Source organism: Mus musculus, chromosome 2, assembly GCF_000001635.26.
Source record: "Mus musculus strain C57BL/6J chromosome 2, GRCm38.p6 C57BL/6J".
In the NCBI taxonomy this organism is placed as follows: Eukaryota; Metazoa; Chordata; class Mammalia; order Rodentia; family Muridae; genus Mus; species Mus musculus.
This window is the reverse complement of record NC_000068.7, coordinates 80,175,906-80,196,592: the sequence shown is the minus strand read 5'-3', so window position 1 is coordinate 80,196,592 and position 20,687 is coordinate 80,175,906. Positions and strand designations below refer to the sequence as shown.

Sequence of the window (20,687 nt, the reverse complement as noted above, 5' to 3'; positions counted from 1 at the left end):
AGAAGCCTCACCCACATGGGAAAGGCTCAAGTACGTGTTTCTATTGGCTGCCACAGCACCACCTGCACTGAAGTCGCTTCTGAGAACAATATCAACTGTTTGGAATGGGAGTGAACCTACCGCTGTATAACTCTCTCCTGGTCACACTACAGATCACACAGTGTAAAACAGGTAAAGCATTCTTATTTGTCTTATCTAAGAACTGCGTTTACAGAATCCTATAACATAGTAGAGTGTCGAATCCACCCCTACCAGCAGGAAAGATGCAACATCACGTTGTCCTTCTTCAAGCAGGTTTATTCAGGAACACCTCGGACTGCAATGCAGGAACAGGAATCCACCGAACAACCCTGGGGCACGCCTTAAATACCCTACTGACTCCTCCCAATCACATAACGGCACATAACGGCAGTCCATTGGTTCACAGCAAGTGACGACACCTCAGGCGAGCTGATGAGGTATGGCGTCTGGGCAGTGTAGGCGGCTGGGATGTGGCTAAATCTGAGGTAATGAGGAAGTCAGGTGCAGGTCATAAGACCTGGCAGCCGTCCTGGGCGCCATCTTGGGGCGGCAGCTGCACCCGCTCCTCACAGTAAAGCAGTTGTTGAAGGCACTGGGTTTGGAGTGGCAGGGGAGAGGGGAGACGTGTTAAGCAATGATAACATCTAAAACATTAAGACAAAATGAACGGCTAAACTAGCCATATTGAAGGAGTTGAGAGTCATCAATGGTTTGGGTAGGGAGAATGGCTCCTCTGCTCCACCCGACACATGAAAGGAAAGGTCTAAGGAGGAATTGCTGGGGAAGATTCCTGATCTCTTTCCTTTAACATTCTTTACGTAAAATAATTGCAATTTCAAGTCAATCAGTTTGCAAAGCACTGGGAAGACCAAAAAAAAAAAAAAAAAAAAAAAAAAGGGTTGAGGGTTGAATGGAGAAAAGAATAAATTGAACTCCTGCCTTAATTTCTGGACTCTGCCTCTGAGCATTTAAAGAAGAAGCCATTAAGACAGTGCATAGGACTTAATGGTCTTTACAGAGTCTGATAACCGGAGAGACAGATTGCAGTCATTTTGTGTTGGTGACCCACCAGTCTGACTTAGTCACTTAAAATTTGCATTTCTTTACAGTTCTGAAATAAGGCCACTTTAAAGTGTTCTTTTGAAAGAGTATAAAAATTCCATGCAGAAGAAAGCAATTTGGTGACAAGAAAATTTCCTTTATGCTGTAATGTCTACGGTGAAGTCTCTGAACAGCTGAATGGCCCAAGATAAAAGTGAAATAAAATACTTGGTCTCTACTTATGGAAGGATTTTGTTGTTTTTGTTTTTGAGTACCATAATATGGAGTAGTTGTGGGGAGCATAGTCAAGAAAGACTAAGCCATTTTCCTTGAGGACTTTATAACATCATGGGATGATTGTAATATGAAAAATGTCTATACATTACTCAAACTCAGATTTTTGTTTACATCGCATTTTTTTTTTAAAGATTTGGGAGTGAACTTTGAGTGACTTGAAACAGCTCACACAGCTTCTCTCCCCATACCTGCTCCCTTTCTTCTCTGAGAGGGTGGAGGACCTCTCTGGCGATTCCCCCTCCCTGGCACATCAACTCTTTGCAGGGCTAGGTGTATCCTCTTCCATTGAGGCCAGTCAAGGAAGTCCAGTTAAGGGAATCGGATCCACAGGCAGACAACTAGGGACAGCCCTCACTCCAGTTGTTGGGGGACCTGCATGAAGCCAAACTGTATGTCTGCTACATATGTGTGAAGTGGGAGCCTAGGTCTAGCCCATGTGTGTTCTTTGGTTGATGGTTCAGTCTCCGAGAGACCCCAAGGATCCAGGCTAGTTGACTGTTGGTCTTCCTGTGCAGTTTCTATCCCCTCCAGGGGCCTTCAATCCTTCCCCCAACTCTCCCATAAGACTCCTCAAGCTCTGTCTAATGTTTGGTTGTGGGTTTCTACCTCTGTTTTGGTCATCTGCTGGGTGGAACCTCTCAGAGGACAGTTATGCTAGGCTCCTGTTTGCAAGCATAACAGAGTATCATTAGTAATGTCAGGGATTGGTGTTTGCCCATGGGATGGGTGTCAAGTTGGGTTAGTTATTGGTTGGCCATTCCCTTAGTCTTTGCTTCATGTTTGTCCCTGCATTTCTTGTAGACAAAACAAACTTTGGGTTGAAAGTTTTGTGGGTGGGTTACTGTCCTTATCCCACTACTTGGGGTCCTATAGGAGGTGGCCACTTCAGATTTCATATCCCCACTGCTAGAAGTCTCAGTTAAAGTTACACCATAGTCTCTTGGGAGCCTCCCATCATCCTGGGTCTCTGGCATATCCTAGAGAATATCCACAACCCATGTCAGCTACCAATTTTCATTTATTCTGGCCCTTTCTCTAATCTCTTCCACACCTGATCTCCATTCCTTTTCCCAACTCCTCTCTCACCCAGGGAGGGTCCTGCTTCTCCCTCCTATGACTATCTTATTCCCTTCTATAACTGAGATTCAAGCATCCTTGCTTGGGCCTTCCTTCTTGTTTAGCTTCTTTGGTTCTGTGGAGTGTAGCATTGGTATCTTGTACTTTATGGCTAATATCTACATCTAAGTGAGTACATACCATGCATGTCCTTTTGGATCTGGGTTACCTCACTCAGGATATTTTCTAGTTTCATCATTTGCCTGCAAAATTTATAATATCCATTTTTTTTGTTATCTGAGTAGTATTCCATTGTGTAAAAGAACCACATTTTCTGTATCCATTATTTGGTTGAGGGGCATTTGGACTGTTTCCGATTCCTGTCTATTACAAATGAAGTGGCTATGTTGTTCAGTTTCTTTTTGAGCAGAGTCCTGATCTGTAGTTCAGTCAGTCTGGCATCAAACTTGTAATCCTCTTGCCTCGTCCTTCTGAGTGCTAAAATTATAGGTGTATATCACTACCACAGCTTCCTCAGTTATTCTCATGTCTTCTTTGGCCCCTCTCTCTGTTATTTTCAGGATTCCTCAGGTCTTAAGATTTCTGGCCTAACCAGCATCTTCTTTTCTCCTGCACTCTACCAGCCTTGGATTCCCTGAGCTTCCTGGAATTTAACTTTCAATTCTAGGCTGATTTATCCATATTCACCATGCAAATGACCCCTTCATCAGTGTGAGGAAACCTACCCTCCAAAGGGCTCTTTCTGGTGAGGTATTATAGTATTACCCTATTCCCTCCTCAGAATTCCCAAGATTTTGATGTCATACTGCATTTATCAAAAGATCATAAATTTGAGAGTGATCCCACATGTTTTATAGATAATATGATATATTATTATTCCCATGACTCACTATGTTCATTTTTTAAAAAAAATGTTTTCTGGTTACTCTGTAGTGAATTCATTAAAGAGATGGGAGCTTTTCAAACTCTTGTTTTGTCTCAAAATCTGGCATTTTCATCACTCAATTCCTTACTTATGCTGTCCCCATCACACAATAACCTCAGCTTTAGCAGTCCATATTTATTTTCAACGTAGTCACCTAATAGATAGTAAACTTATTAAAGAAGTAAAAATATTAATCCTGGTGCTCATGAGGCACAGGCAGGTGGATCTCAGTGAATTAGAGGCCAGCCTGATTTACATAGTGAGTACCAGGCCAGCCACACCTATAAAGTGAGACCCTGCCTCCAATATCTGCACTAACTGTTAAAAAGTTTCACCAGCATTTTGTAACAGACAAGATCACATAGCAATAGCTCATATTAAGTCTTCACCCTGGGTGGTACTTTTAAGCTCCTGAAAATTCATGCCTAGGACTTCAGCCTCTTGAGGAGTCTCACATGCCTTAGAAGCCTATGATGTGTCAACTGCACATTGCCTATGGTGGCTTCCCTTTGGCAGTCTGCCAGCTTCTCATCCCCCTTTGCTTGATGTGTGTTTGTCAGGACTTTACTTATAGCTACCTGCTTGGCAAGGCTTGTTTTCATACCAGGTGTTCATTCTTTCTAATACATGTAGCTGTTAAGGCCCCAAGTGATGAGAAAGTCCTTTGCTAGCTGGAGTACATTTTAGAAACTTTAGTAGCAATTGTGATGTCTGCTTTTTTTTCCCCCTCAAACGTTTTATGGAAAACCAGTCAAGAAAACAAACAACCAATGGGTATTTGTTGTAGCTTTGGGCTTCACTTATTTGTGCTCTTGGTGTTCCCTGGTGTTTCTCAGCATTGACCCACCCTTCTAATGCTCCACCAACAGGTATTCTGACTTGACTCATCTGGGTTGTCCCTGACATCAGGTGATTCTGCTGTGCTGTGAGACCTGAGAACTTCAGCACTGACAGGCAGCTGACATTGGACTCATCTACTCATTCCTTGGGTCTTCAGTCTAGGTCAGTGGTTCTCAACCTGTGGGGGCTGCATATCAGATATCCTGCATATCAGATATTTGCATTATGATTCAAAACTGTAGCAAAATTACAATTATGAAGTAGCAACAAAGCTAATTCTGTGATTGGGGATCACCACAACATGAGGAGCTGTATTAGAGGGTTGCAGCGTTAGGAAGGTTGGGAACCAATGGTCTAGGTGTCTGTCAAATAGCAGTCCTTCTTCTCAGTATCCAGAGAAACAGCGTTTTTCCTTTGCATCTAGCATCTAGCAAACCATACCAAGGCACCTGCTTGATTGCTGGAAAAGCTTGGATTTTGGTTTGGTGTTTGGAGTAAGTCTATGACATTATGTACATGGAAAGAGTTCCAAGCAGACTTCAGGGTGAGGAAAACCAGCCTTGCTAGTAGAAAGTTCTCCAATCAGAGAGTAATGAAAACAAGCTTGGGCCACATCTTGCAAAGGATTGAGAATGATGGTAAATATGCATGTATTTGTTTATTTTTTTATCTTTGATTTAACTGATTTTCACATTTACTGTATTTAAAAACAGTTGATGTGACATATAATATTAATTCTGCATTTTAGTTTTTGGGATCACAACTTCCATTGAGCATGAGATAAGCAATCACTCATGTCATTTCTATACACTGGATTTAGTGATAGTAAATAAAGTTGAAGATTTACGGCCTCAGAAGGGCCTCAGGAGATGCATTTATATTGTTATATTATGGGCTGTGGGAGCCATAGGGAGCAGGCCTGGTGCAGAGTGGGGTTGAGGCATGTCCAAGGAGATGGCAGGAGTAAGATTATTATTGCCCCCCCCCCCCAGCCCGCCCCCCTCCCCCAATAGGCCTGCACGTCCCTGTGCACATAGATCCATCCATCTTTGCCTCTCAGAGGAGGTCACATAGCCTGGTAGACAAATTAATTATAAGGTCATATCCAGCATCACCTGGAATTCCTGTTTATGCAAATGAAGCATCTCCAGCACCCTGGTATCAGCCAATGATGTACACTCTCCCTGAAGACCCCTACTTACCACCCAAAGGTTTAGGAGCCATTGTTTCCCCCATTAAATGAGCTGTCTCACCAAAGCCTGTCTCCCAAGAATCTGTTTTCATAGTGCTCACTTGTTGCCTGATGTCTCCATCACCAGGTCATTCCTGCCTCGCTTTCCTCAAGATCCATTGGTCATGCTGCTATAGTTGGGGAAGCAGAGCGTGAACCACTATATGGTTTAGTAAATCTGCACAAAAGGTTTTTCCATGGACACTGTTCAGTTCTTTAAACTGCAGAGAGCTCGGTCCTCACCTAACTTGATTCTGAGGCCCTCCAGATACTCCAGATACTTCAGATGCTCCACTCAGGAGATGAGCAGGTTATCGTCTCTGTCAACAGATCCTACTTTTACTGTCTTCGTCTTCCTGTTTATTTAGTTTAGATTAAGAAGACATTGTAAAGTTAAAATTACAATTACAGAATTTTCTCCTTTCTTTTCCTCACCCAACTCCTTCCATGCCCCTCCCCTCCTGTTTCCCCTCTCTAATTCATGGTCTCCTTTTCTTTAATTGTTATTGTTACAGATTGTCAGATTTCCCCCGTCCATGTTAGTACACTAACACAAAACTTACTTTATGCTAATAGGTCCCCGTAACTATGCACACTTAAGTTATGAAAGGACCTCTTGACACACTGATAAATAACCATTGCTTCAAGCCCCTAAATGACTCTCACTATCCCTCTCACCTAACACCTGGCAGAACTGGGCTCAATCCAGTGCGCTGCACTAGCATCCATTCTAATTGGTGATGTCTCTGCTCAATGAGTTATTGTACAAGTTAAATATCACACCTACTTAAAAACAACTTTTTAAAAAATCTTGAAGTTATATGTCTTACTTTGAGCGACAGTTTAAAGAACTAACTTTATATAAGAAGTGATCTTGTAAAATAAATCAACATCCTTTAGAAGTTATTTTTGGAAATAATTCTGTGTTCACTTAATATTTTATTTATAAATGACTAACAAAAGTCATGTCATGTTAAAAACCACGTCTTAGATAAGTCAAAAATAAGTTGAGCAATATCTTAATAGAGCATTAGTTTGCAACTGGAATGGTTCTTAAAATATATTAAAAGAAAAAGCCAGCTGCTAACACAAAGGAGTACTACTCAATAGTCACTGTGTAGGAGTTGCTGAGAAGACTAGAAAGGCGACGCCACGATAACTGCTTACATGGTTACTGAGAAATACATGAGAGAACATGCTTTTAGACCACATCCAGTGTGGTCTGTGTCTTGCTTTGGAGAGTGGTAGCTTTCCAGTGTTCTCTGCAAAATTTGGAAACCTTGGCAGGATCAAATCATTTAGGTCAGATGTAATGCGCATGAGTGTAAATGTCAGGGAAAAAATGAATTTAGAACTAGGCTATTGGAATGTATACATCTACTTTAAAACATAGACTCTTAACATTAACTTTGAACAATAGAACCATCTTGATAAGACAGCATTCCTATATTATTTTAATAGACATTTTCATCCAGGCATTACAAAGAATCTGTGGCTATGCTATATTTATAGATGCAAAGATACTTTCATTAGTTTAATTATTAATATGTAGGTTAAAAATCAGTGACAAAATGGGCAGGCAAAAGGCACTTCCACACACAAAATATGCTTCTCCTATGTTTTTCAAGATATCTTCAATTTAGAAACATTATTTTTTTATAAAGTATATTTTTGATCATATTCTTTCTCCTCCTCTACTCCTCTCAGACTCTCTCACCTCTTTATTCATTCAATTTCACAGTCTCTCTTAAAAAAATAAACCAAGAGGAAAGACAATATAAAACAAAAATAAAGTTTTGTTTTTCTATTTTTGAGGCTAGCTCAAAAAAAAAATCAATAAAAGAATAAACTCCCCAAAGCAACAAATGATTCTCACAAACCAAACCAAACACACACACACACACACACACACACACACACACACACTCACACACACACACACACACACACACACACACACACACACACACACACACAAGTTTCCTGAACTTGAAAGCTACGAGGAAGCAATATGTGGGAAGGTTTGAAGGAAGGAAGGAAGGGGAAATCATATCATTGTAATCTCAAACATAAAATAAAAAGCCAGGGAGTTCATTTTGTGCTCCTCCATCACTCCTGGTTATAGGTCCTACCTAGAGAATGGTTCAGATACCCACTGGCACTCCCTTGGCAAAAACTGATTTTCCCTTTCTCAACATGTAACAACTGAAAATGGCTTCTCGGTTGGAGAAAGGACTTTGTTGTATCCTTTTTTTTTCCTTGTGGGATTTTGTCAAGACATGTTTTATCTGAAGTTCGAGTGGTCTGGTATTTAGCTTCTCAAGTCTGCAGACATCAATAGCTTTTTAATAAATACTTACCATGCAGTGGGGACTGAAAATACTGGTACTGGACACTGACATTCAGACATGGTACAGAAGTGAAATAATATAGACAACTCAGTCCCAGGGGTGGGGACAAACAGACAAACAGACATGGATGACATCTGCAGAAATGAATTAGTCATTCTATATAATTATATATCTTCTTAGTAAAAGGTGCTGCTTGGCAGAGACTCCAAAGGAGTTTTCAAGCCCAACACAGATTCCTCCCACGGGTGTGACTCATCTCGGGAAGGATTATTCTGTCCTTATGTTAGTTAAGTGGATCTACTTTGTCTTTCCTTTAGACTACATCCCCTGAGAACTTCACTGGGGCAACTGTGGAGGGAGGGAGCTTCGGGTTGACCTCTGCCAGTCTCCTATGTTTCTGGTTCATCTCTTCCGATCACATTCATGAAACAAAGTTTGTTCTGTGAAACAAACAACGAAACAAACAGCATCTACTCCTTAGGCTTGATCCTGGTTTCTATGTGCAGGTGGCAGAGAAACCAGAGTCAACCTGACTGTAGTTTTTTGGATTACTGATAACAGTAATGACAGTAAAGCGTTTGGAAAAAATAACCTTTGTTTGAAACAACACTTAGAGGCATTATTCTTTGTCTGTAGTGGAAAATGTGCACTTTGAATCCCATTTTTCTGTCTCGTAGAGTTCCAACCATCAACAGCATAATTACTAAATGGTACTGAATGTGACTGTGTTGATTTGGTTTACCTAATGCTTCTCCAAGGCAGATACAGTCTTTATACTCAAGAGGAACAGAATTTTAAAATCAGAAATATAATTCATATCTGCCAGTATTCATAACTTGGAAGATTTTCAGTTGATAATAGCAACCTGAGAGCCTGCTTTTCCATTTTGTTTCATTTCTTACTCTGAAAATGGAAAACAAAATGGAGATAGGAGTAGGCTCAGGAGAAATTACAAAGAAATACTGGGTAATGTGAAGGACATAGACTAGGAGAACCCTAAAATAGCAAATGTTCATTGGAAATGTGATCAAGACCATCTGAGAACAGTTGCAACTGTGACAAAGATTACACCATAGCAGAGGTAGAGGAATGCCAAGCCTTGACAGGCTACAGAAATCTAGGTCCTGTGACTTCTTAAAATTGGTTCTTCCAAACCATGCTGTCACACCAAAAAGGTGGTGGACTGAAAATGGACCAGCAGAGTAGCAACCAAGAGGACCAGGCTGCAATGTTTAGCTTGCACTGTTAACCAGGGAAGAACACCAGGACAGAATGTCTCAGCTGCCTTATTGTTCAACACTATTTGAGAAAGCAAAAAGGTGGGAGCCTTGAAGTTTAGAAAGACAACTGAATTTAATATCATAAAATCTCATAACATTCTTTACACTAAAATCCTAGATACTATTGAGGTCAAAATCTCCAATAATGTTTCCAAGAGAATGAAGAAGACATTATTAACAGATACTTGAACATGACTGAGACTCAGTTGAGTAGATCAAAGTAGAAGAAGCAAACACGGAACAGATGCTTAGAAACTGTTCAACTTTTCCTCAATTGTTCAAACTTCTATGCAGTTAAAGTGAAGTATGTGAAAGTGTGAATGCGAGAAAATGGCTTTTTAATCCAAAAGTGATTCACCGTGCGGTTACCATGCCAAAACATAAAGGCAGAAAGAGACACCAGCTGCAAACTCTGGAGGTTCTTAGCACTCATCTCTGTTCTACTTAGTGCCAGCCAGGCCAGCTCAGAGACAAGAGGTAGAATCACTAATGACTCATCCATTCATGGGTTTGGGTGTTGATCCAGCTGTTGGATTGAAAGAGTGCTCATCATCTGTCACGAAGAGCTCTAGCTCTGGGCCATCTTCAGTGTGGTTTCCAGCACATTACACCTGTCTCCTAGGTCAATCCCTTGTTTTTCTTTTTTTTCCCTCCCTTCACTTTTCTTTCATTATCATGTTCTTACCAAAGCAAACATTTTAAATAGCCAATCCACTATCTTCCTTTTTAAAAAAATAAATACGATTTCTAGAGACAGAATGTTCTAGGCAAAGCAAATGTTTTAAATAGCCAATCCATTATCATTTTGATGCTTTTTGAAACAAATAGGATTTCTAAAGACAAAATTTCTAGGAAGTTTTTTTTTTAATTGCCTACTTAATTGTTGTATTTTAAGAATTTATTTTTCTCCAGCAACGGAAGAACAGGACATATTTCCACTCTAATAAGGCCTCATGGGCACTGATAATACAGTTAACAAGCAAGAGCCTATTTGAAACGTGTGTGTGTGTGTGTGTGTGTGTTTGTGTGTGTGTAAAGTCTTCTAGTTTGCTGACAAATTTAATGAATATAAGAATTTAACCTTGTGTATGAGGACAGAAGCTTCTCACTTAGACTCTGCAGTCTCACTTAATTTTATTTTTATTTTTATTTATTTACTTTTGAGACAATTTCTCTGTGTAGCCTTGGTTGTTCTGGAATTCATTCTAGACCAGACTGGCCTTGAACTCACATAGATTCTCCTTCCTCTATCTCTCAAGTGCTACAATGTCCTTTATAAACTCCTGTATAAACTCCAGAACTCTGAAGCTACCTGCCCTAATCCTAGTAGCAATGTCTATATCTAGATGTTGTCTTGTTTATCATATTCTAGTCCCTGCTTCTGCATCCCAAGGCTCCTTGTGTTTTATTCTGTTGGATATTTGGCCAATATTAACCTTTCTCTTGTCCTTTTGAGTTCAGATCCAAATGAGACTTACCTGTGGGAGATGATAAAGTAAAAATGAAGCTATGGGAACTGTATTACTGTGATGGGCTTCTTAACACATCACCCTTGACTTAACAGGCCAGGATGGAACAAACCTGGAAAGACTACTGTAGTGCTACAGTTTTCTCCTGGGGTGGAGAGTGGTTTACAACACTATGTCAGCATGTAAAACCAAAAGGAAAAACAATAGCAGCAGCAGCAGCAGCAGCAGCAGCAACAACAACAACAACAACAACAACAACAACAACAACAACAACAACAACACAGAACAGAAGGATGCTTGCTCAGACAAACTCCTAGGGCAGTTATTCTTTTGGGAGGAGCAATAGAAATGTTGCAGGAAATGCCAGAGCACAGGGACAAGCACTTCCCCTCCTGTCCCATCTCCTACTACAGCAGTTTGTAGGAACCTGTGGTTTCCAATCATGGAGCCTACTCTGCCAAGGCCTCTGAGAGCTAGTGAATGAAAGAAGACATCAGGAATAGATGGGAGGAATTCTACTCCATATACCCAAATCCCTTCCCTGGCTCCCTTTTCAGACTCTCTCAATGGATTCTTTGTAGGTCTTGCATATATTTTCACCCTTAAAGGAATTCTTCCTGGAAGCTATAGTCTTGGTAGCTATGTGCCCCAGACACATAGATTCTTCCAACACTTCCTGTATTATAAACAGCCAGCAGACATTAATGGCGGTATTCCACACAAGCTTGACTATTGGCCACAATCTACTATGGCTCTTAAAGGTTCAGGTGTGTTTCTTGCTGGGTGAGCACCCTCCCAATTATTCTTAGGGGTAAGGCCACTGTGTCACCTAGAGCTTTCCGGTTTTTTTGGTTCCTCTCTAAGTGGATTAGCAGGCTTAAGTCCACACCAGGAATAGAGAGGGTGGGACAGAATCTTGCCTTGAAAAATAGAAATTTCTTTTCTTGTTTCTTTCCTTGATTCATTGCTGCTTGCTTCTTTCTTTTTATCAGTGGATCAGGCATAAAAACCCCTTGCTAACCAATCCTGTTCTAGGGTAGGATTTTCATCTCAGATGACTCTATGTGGGTAGAATTATTTAATTTATTCACTTGATTTAGCCTAACCAGTATGTGGTTATATTTTATACTCTGCAGAGTCCCCGGACTACGTAACCATGGACAAGGACTAGCAGTCTTTTCTTGGGATGGTTTTCATTTTGCTAAGCCTTCACATAAACTAAGACTTAAACCCAAGCACCTCTCGGCACTGCCATATTCCAGCTGCTGCTGCTCACTGCTGCTGGTCAGGGTCTCCTGTTCCAGGCATCTCTTCCTATTCAGATTTCATTAACCAAATGCTGACTCTTTACACTGGCACACATTTTGGAACTGAAAACCTATTCATGTAAAAATATGTGTGTGCAGCAGCAAGATCATTTAGCAGGGTAGGTCTCTGGGTAAGGAAATGTCCATCTTGCAGTGCTAAAACCTTGCCTAATGGGTGCTTGTGCTGTTTACAATATTTGCATTTTTGCTGTTTCCAAGAAAGCCTAACCTTTAAGTTTTCCAGGTGCTAGTGTGAGAGGCCTGTGGGCACTATGAACCTGGGTCTCAATTATAGAACAAGCGTTAATTTTACTTGAAGTCAGAAGTATGGTTAGTTAACATTTGAAATACCCTAATCAGGAATACACCCACCACAAGCAGTTAGCATTTGAAAGACTCTAATCAAAAGTGCACTCTCCAGAGGCACCTGTTACCAGTGCTCTCAACACGTTGCTCTCTGATTAGCTCTAGTAGGTGTCCTAATTATAGCATAAGTGATGGTAGAAAATGGTATTTCTTGGTAAAATGAGAGTTTACAGGATGTATGGACTGGCGAGAAGCATTGCATAGAAACGCTGACTTGTAAAGAGATTAGCTGTCCAATGACTCAAGCAGATTAAATGAGTGGTTTCCAGGAGAGATGATTTTCCTCCACCCCTACCTCCAACTGTCTACCCTAGAATATATGTCAGTTTTTGAGGATGGGGTTTTGGTTGTCACAACTATAGGAAGAAGCTGACACTGACTCCTAGTGTGTTTTGCTCCCAAATCCTTTTAGTGTGCAGACTCCTCACTAATAAATATTATCCTACCAAAAGTATCAACAGTGACAGGGTGGAGAAATTCTAGGATAGGCCATTCAGAATAGCTCTTTTCATCTAGGATTCCGTTTGGTTTCCATGTGTTGATGTTAACTGAAATTCTGCATCTGCTTCTAGTGAGAAATTTAGCTGACTCCTGCTCCCAGAATATTTCTGCAATTCCCTCAAATGAATATTCCTGCTCCTTGGAATTTCTAAAAGAAATAGGACTCGGTTGTTTTATGATTGTGTGTGTCTATGTTATAGATTTTGGAGATCCTAGTCAGGTGAGTGTTCATGGTTTTAGATCCTTCCAGGTTGGGTCATGTGATAATCTTGTGAAGTTCTTATGATTCTCATCAGCCTTGTCTCAGGAGCCTCATGAATCTCATGAGTCTCATGTGCCCTCATAAAAGGAAATGTTAATTGGCCTCATTTTTGTGAGGGTGTCATTTGGGTGAGTGACTACAGTTGTTCTGATTCAAGATGGCAATGTCCATCCCTAACCTGGAGGAAACAGCTACATCACACATCACTCTGACTTCCATTCCTTCCATTCCTTTTTCTATGGTATCACCTGAACAAAATGTATGATTATTTTCTTCAATTTGGGACTGAGCCTTGGATTTATGTAATAGCAGCAGTACAGGCATGAAAGCAGAGAGTTATCCCCAGTAGTTGGTAGTTGCATATCTTTTATATGTAGCATGAACTGCTGCTATGGTAAGGAGGTACACCACATGGAGGAAGACATCACCCAGGACTCACCCCATAGGTGCTCCAACCTCAGATACACTGGCATTTGCTGCCTCTTATACATAATGGGAATATACAATTTCTATTATGGCTCAAAACATATTCCATATCATATACTCTCTGGATCTCCCATGGACATACCTTGATAGAGGGAACATTTTGTTGTTGTTGTTGGATTATAGAATTCTAAATGAAACTGGATAAAATGTCCCTTTCTGACTCCAGATAAAGCTTGTAAGGACACTTCCTCCCCCTTTGAAAATTTATTTATTTATTTATTTATTTATTTATTTATTTATTTTTCCATAATAGGACAATCCCATTTTCACATTCTCCACTAACTCATGACAGAGACCCTCATTAGGGATAGTTGGTTGGTTTTTTTTTATTTGTTTAGATTATATTTGTCTTTTTGATTATGTTGTTTTAGACTAGAGACCTTTGTATGTGTAATACTACTTGTGGATTCTAAAACTCAGTGGACTTAGTTGCTCAGTACTGTCCAAGAACAACAGTATTAAGCAGATCTAGCTCTTTCTTGTTCTTGCTTCTATTCTTCCTTCCTTATTTTTCTTTTCTTTTCTTTTCTTTTCTTTTCTTTTCTTTTCTTTTGTTTTGTTTTTCTCTTTTAGAATCAGGCCCAATCTTTCTAAATGTAAAGAAAAAAATCCAATTGTGGTAAAGCATTGCTATTTAAAGTTAATACCTAATTTCTGTTGGATCTTTTCCAAATTTAAGTATTACTATTATTATTACTGTGAAGGGAGAATGGCCTCATAGACTCATATGTTTGAATGCTTGGTCCCCAGTTAGTGGAAGGATTAGGAGTTGTGGCCTTGTTGGAGTAGGTATGTGCCTGGGGATGGGCTTTGACCTCAAAAGCCCAAGTGAGGCCCAGTATCTCTCTGCTGCCCCTGGATAAGGTTGTAAAGGTATCTCTCAGCTACTGCTCCAGCACCATGCATGTCTGCTTATTGTCATGCTGATCATTGACTAATCTTCCAAAACTGTAAGCAAGCCTCCAACTGAATGGTTCCTTTCAGATGAGTTACTTTGGTCATTGTGTCTCTTCATAGCCATAGGACCAGGATAGTTATGAACAACTAAATGCCAGTCTTCTTCTCCTGTGTTTTATAGTCTTAATTTAACTTTGAGAAATAATCACTAAGAAAGCTGGGATAATTTTTAAATTTTAAATTTTAAATCTTAGATAAAATACAAGAAAGAGTCACATGGGTCATACTAAGGTCACTATACTGATCCTTAAGTCTAATTCCCATGTAAGAAATTGGAAACAAGTCATAAAATGTCAAAGGTAGTTTTTTCCATTAACAGGGAGTTCATCTAAATTCTCAAACATAAAACAAGTTAAGAGAGAGTTTGTGGGACTTTAAAATTCCAGGAACTGTTTACCTGTGACATCGGGAGGGGGCTGTTTTGAAGTGTGCACAAGGTCAAAGGTAGAAGAGCCTGAACTATTCCAGATGAAAAGACAGATCTCAACAGGATGGAAGAGAGACGTTTATTTCTGGCTTCATTCTCTTGTGAGCCCTTTTCCCTTGTGTCATCCTGTAGTGAGCAGATGAGAAGGAGGAAATGAATCAAGCTTATTTACTTGCAAATAGACACATCCTCCAAAGCTTTGCTCTGAGTAAGGGTATTTAATAGCTGAACAGTGCTACCAAATTTTCATCCTTCAAATTCCAAACTGATTCTGTGAAAAACACATTCTGTTAAAACACAGTTGCTGCTCGGGTAAAAAACAAAAAACAAAAACCAAACCTCTCAATATGTTGAGCTTTCATTTGAGTTTCTTCTTCTCTGTGACTCCGATGTTGTTCAAAGTCACCTCAGGCTGTTTTTTGCTCTTGAGCTGTCTTGCTCTCTTCTCCAGTTGTGTGAGACATTAAGCCAACATTGGACTTAATGTTTACAATTACAACAGAGGCCAAGTCTGGTGCTTATGTAATGGATTTCTAAAAAGAAGTCCTTAACAAAATATTAAGCAGATCTAATAAGGCAGAAGGGTAGAAAATGAAAGTGTAAGTTGACTTTGCCTAAAGTAGACACCCATTTCCATTTTGTCCCTAGTTCCTTTGGGGAATGGCACATTAGTTTTCTTTTCTTGAAGAATGGCTTTTGTCATTTATTTTGCTAATACACAGAAACTTTGGATCCACTGGGTAGCATCATCATTGAATACTGCTGGAATTTAGAGTTTCTGGCACAGTGACAAAAAAATCATGGTTTTGGTTTTAATAGATATAATGTTACTCTGTTATGACTAGATCTGGAAATGTCTTATTCTTCTAACAGATGGAATAAAGCCTGGGAAGATGTGCCCAAGGGCTGACTTCAGTCAGAAGGCCATTTGCCTGAAGTTACAAACTTAAGGGTAAAGAAGCTTAGCTGGGGTCATTGTTCGGAGCAACAAGACCATAGCTTATTGCTATGTACACAAAGCCAAACTGCTTCATGTGAAGCATAAGACACTGTGTGACCTGGCTCCTGGCCCCAGCTCTCAGTGTCAAGTGATGCTGATGTGCATTCTCACCTATAGGCTTTTGTTCATGTGGTCTCTTTGCCTTGTTCATTCTTGACCAAGCATCTTTTAGGTGTGTGCATAAGTACCACTTTGACTATGAATAGTCCCCACCTCCAGACTGGGTCAGGTGACCTTTCAATATGTTCTAGCATTGTTTTGCTTTATTCTTCTGTTCATGGTGATATTTTATATTTTAAATTAGAGTGGACAGATTACATGTAATAATTAGACTCTAGGATAGGACAGGAGAGTGCAAACTTTATCGTTCTTTGCTATTGTGTGCCCAATGCTTGATGAATAATAAACGTTTACTGACTGGTTTAAGATTAATACATAAATGACAGTACAGACCACTGCCTTTCAACTCTTGCTGACTAATCTTGCCTACCAGAGATATTTGGCAATGTCTAGAGTCATATTTTATTAACAATATCTGTGAGTGTATAGTGAAGCCAGCATCAAGTGGTCTGGGCCCACTGTAGGATGTAGACACTCGGCAATGTGGAGATTACATTCTATAACCAAAAATTGTCTGCTCTAAAATGTGGATAGTATGAAAATTATGGTATAAACAATGTCATGCTGAATATAACAGTTGATACAAAGATGCTACGAGAGGAAAGTAGCAGGAGGAAGAAGACAATGAAGGCAGGTAACTGTGAGTTAAGAAACAGCTTAAGACTTGCAGCAAGGAATATGATTCATGAGCATAGTCATGGAGAGAGGGAGGCAATCTTTGCAGGCAGTGACAAGAGCTGTGGTAGGAGACTAGTTCACAGCTTTATCTTGAGAAGCTGTCTGGCAGATTTGTGCACCTCTCCTGACCTAGTGTTTGTCCTCTGCCCGCTTAGATCCTTCCTGTTGTCAGCGAAGTATTTGTCATTAGTTTTGAAGGTTTGAAGGTCCCCCCCCCACTCCCTCATAAATCTGAAGTTAAAAAAAATAACTTTCTATCCAAACATGATAGGTTGTCTATGGGGCAGGAAAACTGAAACAACTACCCTCAAATTTGTGGATGGAGCCTGTAAAAGACATAACTAAAGTGATTATAATAAAAATTCACTGTCTCTTGTGAGACTATGGGGCCTGGTAAACACAGAAGTGGATGCTCACAGTCAGCTCCCCAATGGAGGAGCTAGAGAAAGTACCCAAGGAGCTGAGGGGATCTGCAACCCTGTGGGTGGAACAACAATATGAACTAACCAGTGCCCTCTGGAGCTCATGTCTCTAACATCACGTATCAGATGATGGCCTGGTTGGCCATCTGTGGAAAGAGAGGCCCATTGGTCCTGCAGACTTTATATGCCTCAGTGCAGGGGAACGCCAGGGTTGGGAAGTGGGAGTGGGTGGGGGGGCAGTAGAGGGGAGGGTGTGGGGGACTTTTGGGATAGCACTGGAGATGTGAATGAAGAAAGTACCTAGTAAAAAATAAAAAATAATAAAAAATTCAGCCTTCTTGGTCTTTACTTTCAGAAACAGGGACACAGTATTCCAGCTATCTCTAGAACATCTTTAATCATAGTTTGTCTGTGTGGTCATGTTTGTCAAGTGTAATAAGAATGCTCACCCCCAACCCCCCACACATCTGAAATGCATCTGAACTGAAATGATCATTAAAATCATGCTCAGTTCAACAAAGATGGGACCCACTTATAAACAAGAAAATGTTTGAAATATTAAATGAAGATATGTAACTGGTTTTGCAATTCATGGCCTATCATTCTGATTAATAATCACACTTACTGTATCTATGGAAACGAAGAAAAAATTACTCTTGCCTTCAAGAAATGTACACAAAGATGGGAAATATTTTGCTTCTCTTTAGGGTCTACACAGATGTTGTCCTCCTTGTTAACCCTGTGCTGTTATTCACTTTGCCAAGAGAAAAAGCAAAGCCACGTGGGTGGACGTCTGAAGCCATAAGATAAACAAATAGATTGAAGTTGCTTTAAGGAGAGACAGACGGTTCCATTAAATGAGAGTTCCACATCATTTTCTGAATAGGGAAACAAAAAGGTGCATATCTAAATGATTTATAAGCTAAGCTTGCAATTTGATTGATGAAGACAACTAATTTCTGTAGTTCTGTAAACACATTTTAATAGACAATCTGGAAGAGAGAATACATCAAAAAATAACATTTAGCCAAACATGAAAGAGACCCCTAAAATACATTTCATAAAATAACACATCATTAATAATGGAATGAGATGCTATGTGGTTTATGTTTGTATAATGAATCTAGTTTTTGTCACAATCCCAGAGTGATGGGATTTCCGGGAAGGCAGCAGTTTTCAACAAGGGAGGAGTTGTCCCAAACATTCCAGAGTAGGTGAGATTTATGGGAGAGCAAGAGCTGAGCAGTAATTTCTGTCATTTGCTCTTTGTTTCTTTTTCTTCCATGAGGTTTAAATGTCGTCATGCTCTTCTGGGGGGTTTTAAAAATTAGAATCTATTTCGTATATCTTTTTAAAACAGGAAGTAGAAGGTTGTTTTTCTTTGATTGCCTTTTTTTTTTAAACTTGATTCTGGTTCTTTTTTTTTAGAACTGGGTCAGAACCATAATTTCCCCCTTACTACCTTTGGCAGTAGGCCACATCTGTTTATGTAGTTAATGATGGAGCTTGATTGTCCTCCTATGCTCAGACAGTTGAGGCACTGGCTCTCCTGGGGAAGAGAGGAGCGGTGATTAGTTATCCAGGATGGTTATGTAGGTACCTCAGCCAGGCTCTCTGCTGCCATGTGAGGCTTAACCACAAGCTCCAACAGGAGGCTGATAAGGGACTCCTAGCATCACCCTAGGCATCAGAAGGCCAGGGTAAAGCTCTTTGGTGAAGTTGTTGATTCTGTCTTCATCCATCCTCTCCATTGGTCCATTTAGGTGGTGAGCAGTGAGCTTCCATAGCACTGTTGGAGAAGTAGGAAAAGCTTCCATGGTACACATTATTAGCTCTCACTGCTTGCAACACAATACCTATCCCAGGATTTACAACAGGCCAACAGGTGGGTAGTGTTGTCTTCCATAGTAAATGGGAGGAAGTTGAACCAATTGTCCAAAGTCACAGGGGTAATTGATGCTGGAGTAAGGATTCCACCCGAAGTGATTTTTGCCTCCAGCATCCCTGTGATCTTCTCTGTAGCTTTTGACATTCTTTTAACTGTGTCTAGGGATGCTCTTCCAGCCACAAGGGGAGTAGCACTGGGCAGCTTTCCAAGCTGCAGTTTGTGATTCCTCTCTTTCTAATCAGACAGTCGGAGGTTGAAGAATTTAATAAGATTCTACAATCGCTTAATGAGAATCTTGACCCAATTTTCTCATTAACTTCCTATTCTTCTTTGCATCTCAGCACTTTCTTTCTATGCATAAAATTAATCCCAACAATGTACTTCAGTTTGTACAGGTGTTCTGTGCTCGATGTAATAGGAAATTTTAATTTTGTGATATGAAATGCTATAAAAGGAAGACAAAGACCTGCCCCAGTTGGGAAAACTGTAGCTATGCCTACATTTATGATTGGGGTCATACCCCAACAAACCCATGGTAAGTTGAAAATATCATACAGTAGAACTGCATTTGTGGTTAGACATGTAGCTCATTTAGTAGAGAACATGTCTAGCATGCATGAGACCCTGGATTTTCAAGTCACAGTACTCTAACAGGGAATGGGGACTCATGCCTGTAATCCTAGCACTTACAAATGCAAACACGGGATCAATCAGAAGTTCAAGGCCATTCTCAGCTACACAGCAAGTCAAACTGAGCTACCTGGGACTCTGTCCCCAAAGTAACAGCAGCAATAATAAAAGTGAAGTTTTTTTAAAACATGAAATGTGTCTAGAACATTTACCCATAGTTGGGCAAGATCATCTAGTTTAAATTCTTATTTATAAGAAGTGCTGAATGTGTTATATAATTTGTTAAATACTCAAAGTAAAAAGGACAACAATTAGTATTATGCTTTCAGACAATGGGGGGGGGCGGTTCTAAGTTGAATCATTAAAAGTGGAATTGTTTGAACATCAGAATCATGTGACTGTCATAGCATATACTACAAAGGCTTTAAGACCAACGGAATAGAAACAGAAAGACTGAATTCAACTTCCCCTAAGAAAGGACTGCAGAGTTTTCAAGAAATGGGGTGAGGAGAATCCCAAGTTCCTTGTCTGCCAACTTCCCTTACCTGTATGAAGAGTAACCTTGGATCATCATGACATATGAACAGTATTATATATAACCCAGAGCATGATACCCGGGGTGATTGCATCTCATGGAATGTTGTTTGAGAAAGACATTGTTCTACCATCTTTGAATGAAGAAAGGAAACCCAGATGTTTCAGACAAACACTCAACCAGATGTCTGCAGTATTGGTAAGAATTCACAGTGGTCAGTTTGCATGCATTTCCCTTGTAATTTCCTCAATAATTGAATTTTTGACTCTATAGAGATTTTGCTGTTTTTTGTCAATTCTTATCAAATGTGTCACTGCTGAATCATACAGCATCAGCTGTAAAAGAGGAACAGCTTTACTCAGACAAAAATCCAGATCCTCTCAGGAATTTGCTCCTGAGAGGCTGCAAGGAAGAGGGGCCGAGGCAAGCAGCTGCTTCTTTGTCTTTCTGTTTGCGTCTTGGCGTTCTTTCCTTCTAACCATTCCTACTACCATCAAATGGTTCTCTAGAGTTATTAGAAGTTTGGCTAAAGAGAAACCTCTATTTAATCTTTCTTCATTACATATACTACAGCCA

The 20,687-nt window shown here is 40.1% G+C and overlaps 1 protein-coding gene across 1 annotated transcript in view; it reads left to right on the top strand.

Moving 5' to 3' along the window:
* Positions 1-70: 70 nt before the first annotated feature.
* Positions 71-20,687, top strand: part of Pde1a (phosphodiesterase 1A, calmodulin-dependent) — a 362,070-nt gene continuing 341,453 nt past the window's right edge. The window contains exons 1-3 of the mRNA XM_006498919.3: positions 71-171; positions 295-458; positions 4,231-4,363. The gene's annotated coding sequence lies outside the window, so the exon portion shown is untranslated. The remainder of the gene's footprint in view (positions 172-294; positions 459-4,230; positions 4,364-20,687) is intronic.